Genomic DNA, 12,759 nt, shown 5'->3' with positions numbered 1-12,759 from the left:
ACATCACCCTCTGTAGGGCCTCATGTTTAGCAGCAATGGTGCAATCATACGACACCGTATGACTGCAAGTCAGAATATGAAATTTGCAAAAGCGAACACTGCACAGTCTTAAATCAATTGTTCTGTTAGTGTTTAATCATCAGTCTAACAAACTGCTTTAGCAGAACAAATTCTGGTTGACAGAAAGCCCACTTATAAACATTTATACAAGAATGACTTGACTGACTGGTAATTAACGATCAAGCAACTGGTGTTGTACGGACAATTTTTTTTTTTTTTTTCCTTGTGGTTCTGGAACTGTAGGTTCGTTAAGCTAGCCTTTGTCTAGCTAATTTGGCTACAGCTTCACCAAGTATTAGACAGCTTAGCACAGTTGCTATCAACTAACTGCTGAGCTATTGACACAAGTGTTAACATTAAAAACTTTGTCTGAGAGCAAAGTTGAATGACTGATAAGAGTAAAAATGATATGAGACACTGGTTCTGCTGTGTTTGGACTTAGCTAGCAGGTTTAACAGCACAGCACAGATCATATTCCAATTCAAAGCTCCCACATTTATAGGACAAATCTTCATATCTCAGGAGTCAAGGGAGTGTTTTTGAGTGTTTTCCGGCACATTGGTTCCTTTCTAGATCTGTTGAACACAGCATTGCTGAACAGAAATCAGACCACTAACACTGAAACTGTGAGCTCCTCTCAGACACTGTTTTCTGGATCAGTTTAGTTGATGAAATGATACATATAGTCTATGACCAGTTACATAACCAGCTAATCCACTAATGATGTAGTGATTTATTATATATAATATATTTTAATAAAAAATAAAACCTTAAAAAGTGCTTGTGAATTATACTACAAATTAGAGGGACCGCAGAGCAGGAATGATTTGGGCGATGGGTCAGTCCCAGCACTACAGTGACAAGGGTGTGGTGATGCGATGTAAAAGACACCTTTGTAAAGCCCCAGTTTCTCAAAATATTCATTGTACTGTGATTATGATGATGATGAAGATTATTATTAATAATAATAATCAGCTGTCTGTATTTGAATAAGGTGATATGACCGCAGAGAAAAGGGAGAGGGGAGAGCACTGCTTGATTTCAGTACCTTCAGCTGATCTGTGTCTGTTGGACATTGGTGGAGATGTTATGTGGTACTTCACTAAATAGCAATATTTATTGATTCATGTTTTAAGAATTTGTTTTTATTTCTTTATTTATTTTCTCTGACCCCCTCAAGGACTCTCTCTCTATTGGCTCTGCCTCTGATTGGTTATTTGAACATCTCTCTATTAAATGCAATAACTTTGACTGCTAAGAAAAAGGAAGTGTTGAGTGTTTAAAGCAGATCTCGGTTGGTCAGTCAGTCAGTCCGTGGTCAATGAGACAGTATGGAGGTCAGTCCACTCTCTGTGCTGCTCTGTGAGTAACACTTTTTTTTTTTTTTTTTTTTTTTTTTTTTTTATATATCTTCATTAGTCAGAGCTGCTGCTGTATGAAGGTGTTTAAATGCAGTCTGGAAGTCCTGAACTCTCAGGTTCTTTGTGATGTTCACAAGCATTTCTTTCAGAGAAGACGTGTTTCAGTTTAAGGAACTTTGATATATTTGATGGTTAACAAAATATAACACTGGTTGAAGTGGTGATGGTGTTCATAAACTTTATAGACTCATTTACTTTAAAACCACAAAACTGATCAAAAAGTGATATACTTTGAGTAATAAACTATGTAATAAATGTAATGATACTCAGCTGAACTTGCACAGTACAGAAACACCTTCAACCTTCAGTCATTTGATGCTTGATACTGATGTGCATCATGTGCTGTTTCTCTCCCTGCTTAGGTGCTGACTGTGTTCTTCCACTGTGGACAAACTGAAGGTAAATCATCTACATTTACTGAAATTTCTTTTGCATGTACAGACTGTTCCTTATGATTAATACATTTATAAAATATTATTTAAAAAGAGTAAAAGTCTGGAAAGCAATACATACGCTGTGTATTTAAGTGCAGTGAAACTGTAAATTAAGCTGAACCTTTCAACACTATCAACAGTAGATGCTGTTAGTCAAGCAGCCTTTTTGGAAAGTTCCGTTTTTTAAAGGACAAAGAATATTCATACACACGGGGACAAAATTGTTGGTATCCCTCGGTTAATGAAAGAAAAACCCACAATGATCACAGAAATAACTTGAACCTGACAAAAGTAATGATAAATAAAAATGCTATGAATGTTTTCCTCTTAGCCATTCTTGGGTGTTTTATCTGTGTGTTTTGGGTCATTATCCTGTTGCAAGACTAATGACCTGTGACTGAGCAGCACATTTCTCTCTAGAATGCCTTGATAGTCTTGAGATTACATTATACCCTGCACAGATTCAAGACACCCTTTGCCCGATGCAGCAAAGCAGCCCCAAAACATAACAGAGCCTCCTCCATGTTTCACAGTAGGGACAGTGTTCTTTTCTTGATATGCTTCATTTTTCCATTTGTGAACATGGAGGTGTCCATTTGTGAACATGGAGGTGTCCAACCTTTACCTTTATCATGCTTGTCTATAATTTTCTTTCTGATCTCCTGAGACAACTCTTTCCTTCGCTTCCTCTGGTCCATGTTGATTGTGATCCACACCATGTTACCAAACAGCACAGTGACTACTTGTAGCCCTATATATAGGCCCACTGACTGATTACAAGATTGTAGACACCTGTGATGCTAATTAGTGGACACACCTTGATTTAACATGTCTCTTTTGTCACATTATTTTCAGGGGTACCATAATTTTTTTCCAAGTCTAAGTTTGCTTTTTAAAACAATTTTGTTGGTTCAAAATCAATGTCGGATTTTCATTTGTTAATTTTTATAGAATTTTTTTTATTTATTATTACTTTTGTCAGATTAAAGTTATTTCTCTGACCATTGTGTTTTTTCTTTCATTAATCGAGAGGTACCAACAATTTGTCCACGTGTGTAATTTCAACAAAACAATGACTTTATTAACAACATAAGACAGTTCTCACTGTATGAAAAGAGAGATAGAAGGCTACAGTGAAAGTGCATTATTTAACTGGTTACAGTAGCACCAATCAGGAGGTGGAGTGAACATATTTGGCAGCAAGTGAACAGTTTTTTTTTTTTTTTTTTTTTTTTTTTTTTTTTTTTTTTTTATGTTAAAAGCAAATTTATGCTAAATAAAAGGAATTTAAAAGGAATTTATGCTAAATTCCTAATTAATATGGCCATAAAATCATATCCATAATCTTCTATAAAAAGGTCTGAATTCACAGGTGTTACTGCCATTCAAATCATCTGAATCATTTACTGAAATATATTAAATTAAACCATTATATTGTACTTCTAGTGTGTAATCTGAGTAGACTTTTATTGTTTGATGAATTGTTTATTTTGTAAGGTACAGGTTTGCACAGGGATGGGTTTGACAAAATGCTTAATAGTGTCATGCTGGCTAGGCTAGACAATGACTGGTGAACACTAGCAGGGACAGTTCGATGCATGATTTATTAACAAAACAGGGGAAAACACCAGAACCAAAACCAACAGATGCCACTGCCGAATCATGAACAGAGGCCTCACAGCACCCCGGGGCCTGATGGAGGTGGGACGACCAGAGAACTGGTCGAGCCTGATGGCGAGCGCTATGAGCTTGTCCAGGTTAAGTGCCTCACCTTGGCACGCCAACTCTTGCTGCAAACGGGGGGCGTGACTCCACCCACTACGCGTGGCTAGGGAGCGGAACTCCAGCGCATAGTGGGCTACCAACCTGTCACCCTGCTCCAGCCACAGCAGCAGGTCGTCCGGCGTGAGCCCCCCCTCGGGGACGCTGAAACACTGCCTTAAAGTGCTTCACGTACTCCGAGAAGGGCTTCACGTTAAGCTCCTCCCAGGTGGCGCTGGCCCAATCCAGAGCCCAATCCATGACAACTTAAATACACCGAGCACTAAAATACGAACCTATTGTAAAGCTCCGGATTGCCAGAATACGTATCCGGAACGTCCATCGGCTACGGACTAGGGATGTGGCGTTGAGGAAAAAAAAACGCCTTCATGAGCCCTTGGATGGGAAACCAATCTCTGGACAGAAACACTCACTGCGTTAGCGGATGGGGAGCGCGATGAGCTCGTCCAACTCTAATGACTTGTCCCGGCATACAGACGAGGGCTAAGCCCATTGCAGAACAGAGCCACCAAAGCTGGCTGGTTCCATCCACTGCCCGCGGCCAGTGTACGCCAATCGGGTGCCCTGTTCCATCCGCAGTATAGCCCTTAGTGAGCCCTTCTCGGGGGTGTTGTAACACCGTCTTAAAGTGTTTAAGGCATTCCGAGAAGGGCTTGTTGCTCAACTCCTCCCAGGTGGCAGTGGCCCAATCAAGTGCTTTACCAGCGAGACGGGATACAAGGAAGGCGATTTTCGCCTGGTCAGTGCCGGTCAGTTGATTCTTAAAGGCAGAGCACTGCAGCAAGAACTTGTCACAAAGCTCTGGATTGCCATTATATGTATCAGGCTTGCCTACCGAATACAAACTAGGGGGCATGGTGACTGGGCTGGGAGGACAAGTGGGCTTCCAAGACTTCCATCCCCGCTGTTTGGAGGCTGTCAGCTGATAATTCTGTCATGGCAGGTTAGGCCAGACACAGAGGGATGAACACTCGTAGAGATGGGGGAACAGAAAAGGGTGAACGTAGCAAAAATGCAGCAATTACAGGGCACAACGACAAACTAAATACAAACGTGACAAACCAAAGGGCCAACACAAAAACACACATGTGACTGGTGGGACTTCAGGAGCTGAGCTAGAACGTAGGGAAGGATCGGGAAGGGAAAACTAATGAAAACCAGCAGGCAGATCCTGGGGAAAACAAGGGGAAACTAAGGCTGCGCTAGCCAGGCGCTGAGTTAACTAGGAGACGGAAAAAACCTGGTACCGCCGCATGAACATGAGTAGTAGAGCAGGATAGAGCGTCGAAGACCCTTAAGTACCCCAGCCTCAGGTGAAATGCATGATTAAATCAAGAGACACAAAGCCATCAAAAACCGGAACACAAGTAAACTGAACCAAACACATGATATAAATGAAGATGAACAGAGTCTTAGAATCGACACATACACACTGAAACATAACACGAGTCCTTGAGTGAGCCTGCGCGCCGCGGCTTGGGACCGGCCCAGGGGAGGTGCGGCGATGCGGACCTGACAGTATTCACCTAGGAAATGTCATGCCATTTGTACAGGATTGCCAAAACAATAAATTATTATTATTATTATTATTATGTCTTGTAAATAGAGAGAAGAGATGATAAAAGCTCGCATCGGTTAGTGTTAGATTTGAGCCTGGTGCAGATCCCTGTTTGCCCTCTCCGGTTTTTGCTTCTTCGAAAAAGGAGCTCCTCTTCTGTAAACGCTGGCACAAGAAAAGCTGCCATCTCGAGGCCCTACCCTGTTGAAGCAAGGGCACGCAGTCCTTTACTGAACTCAGTTTATTTATTTTAATAATTTATAACAGTTGCAGATAGTCTTGAAATGTGGAGCACTATCACCACTTTGCATTCTTGGTCATTTAAATTTTAATGAATTAAATGGGAATTAAATGTAAAAGCTTGTAAACTGGGGTATACAGGTTTAATCCTAACCAATATCTGAAGCTGGTTAATGTTATGAGAACATCAGTGTGATAAAGACTCTGATTTTCTGGTCTGAACTCTGTGCTTCATCTCCATCAGCAGTTAAACCTAAACCTGAACTCAGATTGAGGCTTAAAGGAGCTGCACTGAGAGGAAGCTCAGTGACTCTGGAGTGTGTCCTGGATCAGTCTGCTGGATGGAGGTTTTACTGGACTAAACACACACAGAACCCTCAGAATGAGTTCAGCACTGCAACACACTCCCACACCATCAGCTCCGTTAGTGTCTGATGGAGGTCAGTACTGGTGCAGAGCTGAAAGAGGAAACCCAGTCAACTACACACCCTACAGTGATGCACTCTGGGTAAACGTTACTGGTGAGTAAGAATGGTGGTAATAGATCTTGAATGTAAAAACACTGTCCCCTCCAGAGCTAGGCTCAGTAGTTTTTCATTTGTCCTGCCCTGTTTAGTTTTATGTCCTGTTTGTCCCTCGTGTACCCAAGCTCCTGTCTCTTCCCAGTCTTAGGTTTGTTGTCCAAGTTGTCAAGTTTGTATTGTTTGTTAGTTTTGTCCCTTAGTTGCTGCTGCCTTGATTTATCCCATCTTGTTTGTAAACCCCCATCTTGTTACCCTGCCTTTGTTCATTAAGTGTTGCATCATCCATTCCCTGCAAGTGTTTCTAGTTTTTAACTGTAATTTGAATCAAAGCAATGTGAGAAAGATAAATCTACTTTTAATGTAAAGCTGAACAATTTGTACTACATTTATTTACTTAAGCCACACTCTTAGAACCTGTGTGCCTTTGTTCCACACATTTACTGTGTCTGGAGATCTAACATATTTCAGTTCTAGATAATTTAACAGGTATTTAAAATAATTTAAATAAATAAAATTTAAAATATCTGCTCTCTAGTCCTAGCTACACATTCTTCAACACGCTTTGCAGAAACAACCCAACCAGGAGTCCAGTAGCCTAAAACAGTTGTGTGTCACTAGAGTTTTATATTTCTTAACAGTCAAACAGTTTCCTGTTGAAATCATCTAACCTCTGACCTGAGCTCCAGCTTTTCAGTGTCTCTCCCTCAGAGACAGGATGGACAGGACTGTCCAGGATTACTCTTTCTTCTTTCAGTTTTCTCTTACTCTAGTCCTGTTCATCCTGTCTGAGGGAGAGCCTTTTACTCTCCACTGTTTGTATCACCCCACAAAGCCCTCAGACCTCACAGCAGATTTCTATAAGATGGATTATTCCTCCAGACCCAGCCTGTAGACACAGTATAGTGGACAGGTGCATGTCCAATGATATTCAAATGTGTTGCATAAAGTCAAAAACTTCCAGAAAAATGTATACATTCAATAATAATTTATACACCCCACTTTATTTAAGTGTGTGTGTGTGTGTGTGTGTGTGTGTGTGTGTGTGTGTGTGTGTGTGTGTGTTCCAGAAACTCAATTCTCAGTCTGATTAGTAGTCTGCTGGCGATGTCTCCATATCTGCTGGTGTCCATCATACTGGGGGTCAAATGCTACAGAGCTCGAGGTACGAACTCACTGTAAAGCTCACTGGATCAGAAATCTCTCTGTTCCACTTCAGCTGAATCAGGATCTCTGATTAAAGACTCATCTGTTCATCACGGTGTTTCACAGCTCAACCTGATGAGGTGAACAGGATGTAATACTGCAATAATCATCTTTCTTTCATAAGTTAGATTCCATATTAAGTACAATTTTCAGAAGGGACCAACTGAGTTGTCTGTTATTTCTGTATTATGTATTTCTATAATATGGTATTGCCAGTTTTAAAATAAACATTGTGAAGTGGATTTTTTTTTAATTACATTTTTACATTATAATAAAGTTACATTAATAATTATGTTCATTTCATTCAAAATGCACAACTTCAATATTTCACACACGGTGCTGCACTAAATCACATTAACCACAACTCACAACTTAAATATGATCCTGTAAAAAATAAACTGCCGACGTTAATCAGCATTCCTTAAGTACTGATCATATCCACAATATACTTATAAAAATATGATGTAATGTCACATCATTTATCATGACATTAACCACCCATATCTAACAATCTAACATTTGATCTTAAAGAATATGTAGCTTTAAGACTTTTAGGAGTGATTCCCAAAAGCCTTCTAAGCCTTCGAAGTCCCCAAAAAGACAAATGGCTTTTAAACAGTTCTGTATTGACTCTCTGTGCTGAACTCCCTCTGCGGTAGAAAAGCAATGCCAATCACTATATCAACTATACCACCAACATTTTCTCATTATTATAACCAATAAAGTATGATTAGGAAAGTAATTATTAGAAAAACAAACTAATAAGCAATAATTTTTTTCAATCACTTTCATTAGAAAAAATAAAAAAGTAATTAATTTAACAAAACACAAACCCACCTGCCCTACCAGAAAAAATGTTACTGTAAATGTTACTAAGCCCAAGAGCAACTAGAGGGATCTTTGAGTAGGTTGATGTATGCATTAGTGAGTTTCCATCTACCCTACCTCAACCTACATCCCCTGTGCAACCTTCTTCACCCTGCAGCAGTACTGGGTCATCTCCTGGGCCTTCCTGTGCAGAGCCTAGTCAAAGGGCTTGATCTCCTCCAGAGAGGAGAGGAAAAGAGTGGGTATAGCTAAAAGTGGAAAAAATAATAAATGTCTTAGAGTCTGTACTGTGTTTAAAACAAACACTGGTCACTTATCCAAAATAAATATAAGCAACAATGTCCCTTAATATTTGCATTTGTTTCCAAGCTGGCCTAAAGTCCTTCTCTCCTGGTAATTCTACAGGGATGTTTCTTTCTTCTTTCCTCATCCTCTTCCTCACCATCTTCCTCATTTTCCCCATTAATAAAGTGTATGCCAGCAAGTACTGCAATGCATTGCAGCATAGCGCACACAGCAATGATGGCACAGCGCCGTTCTGGTGAACACTGAAATCCCCCTGATGCCCAAAGCTCTCTCTCTCTGTCTCAGTATGGGGATTCGAGACAGGATTGAGTAAGTAGCTTTAGAGTGGATAACCCAGTGGTCACCCAGTACATATGCACCAGCAAATGCACCATCCCTTGCCAGCTGATACACTGCAGAGTTGGCCCAGATGAAGGGGTCATGAGTACTCCCAGACCAAAATAATATACATTACATGCAGCAGCTTTGCTTAGGCCAGGGTCATTACCAAGAGTCTGCAGAAAACCACCCCTGGAATAAAACTGAAGAGCTGTCAGTAGCTGAATGGTGGGGCTAAGGGCAAAATTTCTTCTGGTTTCTTTTGTCAACTCCTCCTCCACCAAGAAGATAGAAGGTATCTGTCACACAACATAACATCAGGAAGGTCAAGTGAATGTAAATGATGTGCTGCATTAAGACAAACAGCCTGGTCTTGTGCATTACATCGTTGTTATAAGTGGCATCTCTGAATTAGGAACAATATTCTTTGTGCAGCCGCCATGTTTATTACACAAGCATCCTTGTCAACCTTCCTCTTGGTTGTGTGTTTGTGTGCATTCTTAATCAGTCAATTTGATTGGTTGAAGTGATTGAAATTTATTAAATGTTCACATTGAATGTCATGTATGTGATGCAATTATGATTTTGTTTTTATATGTACATATGTGTTTTTGCTGTGAATGTAACCAGTAAATCAGTGAGTTTTTAAAAGGAGCATTGGTGGCCTCTGTCGCTTTTGAGTCAGAACTGCATGTAAAGTCAAGTTAGGAAGTACCTAGTGAGTTACAAATGGGTCAGAATACTTTTAAATTTATTAAATGAGTTTAAGTACTGCAGTATCTACTGTGGAAAATTACTCAGTAGTAAAACAAACGTTCCTCAGTGTGAATACACCCAGCCAAACACAATTCCCTGTCGCACCTTTGTAGAGGGGTGAATGGTAACAGTGGGTCTAAGTTGCGAACAGTCTGAAAAACACACAAGCTGAAAAGGTTTAAAGGAAAAAGAGGGTTTTTTGTGGTGAAAGGGAAAACTAGAAAAAGAAAATACTTTGGATTGGAAAATGTTTGGATTGTCCTTTGTTTGAGTAAATGCCACTCCTGGTGTTTCCTTTGTTTGTTTTCCCACCCTTTTTTCTATATTGCTTTTAAACTTTAAAGTTTGCTGCCACCTTTCACAGCTGTGGTGGCCAAGCACCTTGTCTTGACTTAAGACATTCACCATCTGTTACATGCACCATAATATAAAACCCTTCAAAAGGGGTAGTTTCATTAAATAAATCAATTTATAAAGAGATTAACTGCACCTGCGTCCAAACCCCACACCATAACAGAAAGGTGCAACCAACAATGGACTGAGCAGAGTTGGCGCCGATCAAGGAGGCTTTGCAACATCAAGGCATGCCATCGGCCGCCATGAGCAACTGCTATTGGTGATCATGAAGCAGTTGAGCCGGCTGGTTACAGTTCAGGCTGAGACTACACAGCTTGACAATTGGTATCTACCCTCTACGCTCACCGACCTCTACCACGTATGCCTGCCTTTACCCATTCACCACACATGTAGTATAAAGAAAATTTAAAGTGATAATGGGGTCATGGCTAGGTGGTGGTGCTACCTCCTAGAAACACTACAGTACAGTATAATGAACTACCATTGGACAGTGACTGTGGTGCAGTGACAATAAACAGAAGCACTAGTACAAGAAAACAGACAAGACAAGGACAACAGGTGCACAGACACTACAACATGTGTGTAAACAGTACTGCAGTGTTGCAGCAGAGGTGTTGTAGTACGTATACATTAATAAAGTGTACAGTGCAAGTGAATGAGCATTAGCTTACTGTTCTAGTATTTCAGACTTAGTGTTTAGTATTAGAGCGTTCAGAGAACAATGTACATAAAGGCCCACATGAGCAGCTGGAGCTCAGTGTGTAAACGTACTGAGGACGTTTAGGTCAGGATTTAGATCAGCATCAGTCTGTATAAAAACTGTTCTGGAGTCTGGTGGTTCTGGCTCGAATGTTCTGGTATGTCTTTCCAGAAGACAAGGGCTGGAACAGGAAGTGGCTGTGGTTTGTGTGGGGTAAAATAGATGCTGCTGGCTTTCCTCAGGCCTCTCTTGTTGTAGATGTCTTGTATGGAAGGAAGTGCAGCTGTGGTGATGTGCTGGTTGGTTAACACCACCCTCTCTAGGGCCTTGTGTTTATCAGCAGTGGTGCTGTCATACCACACCATAACACAGCCAGTCAGAATTAATATACAGTCATATCAGAATATTATAATGTGTGTGAAGCTATATGTAAACAGTCACATTAATACACTGTGTGAATGATGTGTATTCAGTATTTATAAATGAATGTTAATTAATATAGCTGCACTATATTATTCCCTCCCATCCTCACTGTGGGTTGTATTGGTTTGTCTCTGTTGCACATCAGCAGTGGTTTCAACCATTGCAAGAGGGAGAGGAGATGCTAAAAGGGATTTTGCCCGTCTCAGATTCTCAGTAAAGAACAGACTAAAATGCATGTGCTTTTCTGTAAAAGTATGATGTTTTCACTTTTAATACAGAAACATCTGGTTGATTCATCTCACAGTAGTTCAGTGTTCACATACTTGAGGCCCTGCATCGTCTAATTCAAACAGTAGAACAGCATCAGATAGACTCTTCCAGGACTTCTCAGACTATTCTCTCAGCAATACACCACTCATGCACGAGCTCTTACAGGTTTTTAAAAGACATATGTATTATTATATGTAATAAATCACTACATAATTAGTGGATTAGCTGGTTATTTAACTGGTCATAGACTATATGTATCATTTCATCAACTAAACTGATACAGAAAAGAGTGTCTGAGAGGAGCTCACAGTTTCAGTGTTAGTGGTCTGACTTCTGTTGGAGTGGAAATGACCTCATCAGCTGATGAAGAACTAAAATAATACTGTTTAGATCATTTACACCCTTTATGTCCTGGAAAATACACACAATCACACATATTGCACGCACGCACGCACACACACTCTCTCACTCTCTCTCTCTCTCTCTCTCTCTCTCTCTCTCTCTCTCTCTCTCTCTCTCTCACACACACACACACACACACACACACACTAAATGCAGCCATATGATTTCATGCCTATTGCTACCAGTCAAAAACAATGATCAATTTTACCACCTGAACTTTAACCACAAGAGCAAGAGCTATTAGAAACTCTTTCAGAAGTGCTATACTAGCACTGCTGTTATATATATCCATGTTTCTACTCTCATTTGTTGCTTTTTCAGCTCCGCTTATCATATATGAGCAGTTTGTAGTTCTTATTACAGACTACAGATTACAGAGAACTACTCATCTGTTTCTCTGTTTATTTTGTTAGCCTTCTTTTAAGGTTGCTGTATAGTTTGTGTTGTGTTCTTCATCAGTGGTCACAGGATGCTGTTTGCTAGACTGTTCTCTGTCCAGCAATGACACTGAGGTGTTTACAAACTATATAATGATATAATGGATGCAAAAACAATGAGTTGGTGTTCATTTTATGGCTGATCTCTGTGTATGTAGAAATTGTTTATTTTCCAAGATTCACACCTTTGTAAAATCCTATAATCCTGTTTGTCTTTATTTCCATAGCACTAAGATCACATTCATTTTTTAATGTCCATTTGGATTCTACAAAGTCATATTGAACAGATATTAACACCTACTGGAATTCTCTATTTTACTAATGTGATTTATTTTTGGTCATGTCTCTGACCACTCTCATGGGCAGATGCCAGGGCAATCTACCCACCATTACCCTTCCTCTACAGGCTCCACCTCTGATTGTAGTTATTTGAATCTCTCTCTCTCTCTCTCTCTCTCTCTCTCTCTCTCTCTCTCTCGAATGCAGTGTTTGTTTAAAGCAGACCTCCATTCAATCTGTCAGTTAATCAGTGGTCGGTGAGACACTATGGAGGGCAGTCCGCTCTCTGTGCTGCTCTGTGAGTAACTCTTTTCTTTATATCATCATTAGAGTCTGGAATGCAGTCTGGAAGTCCTGATCAGGATCTGTGTGATGAAGTGTTTCTTTCAGAGACTACTGAAGCATACAGAGCATGATGCTACCACCGCCATGCTTAACAGTTTTCTTGGCGTTGAATGCTT

This window comes from Salminus brasiliensis, chromosome 9 (genome assembly GCF_030463535.1).
Source record: "Salminus brasiliensis chromosome 9, fSalBra1.hap2, whole genome shotgun sequence".
Taxonomy (NCBI): Eukaryota; Metazoa; Chordata; class Actinopteri; order Characiformes; family Bryconidae; genus Salminus; species Salminus brasiliensis.
Note: the sequence above shows the minus strand (reverse complement) of the source record.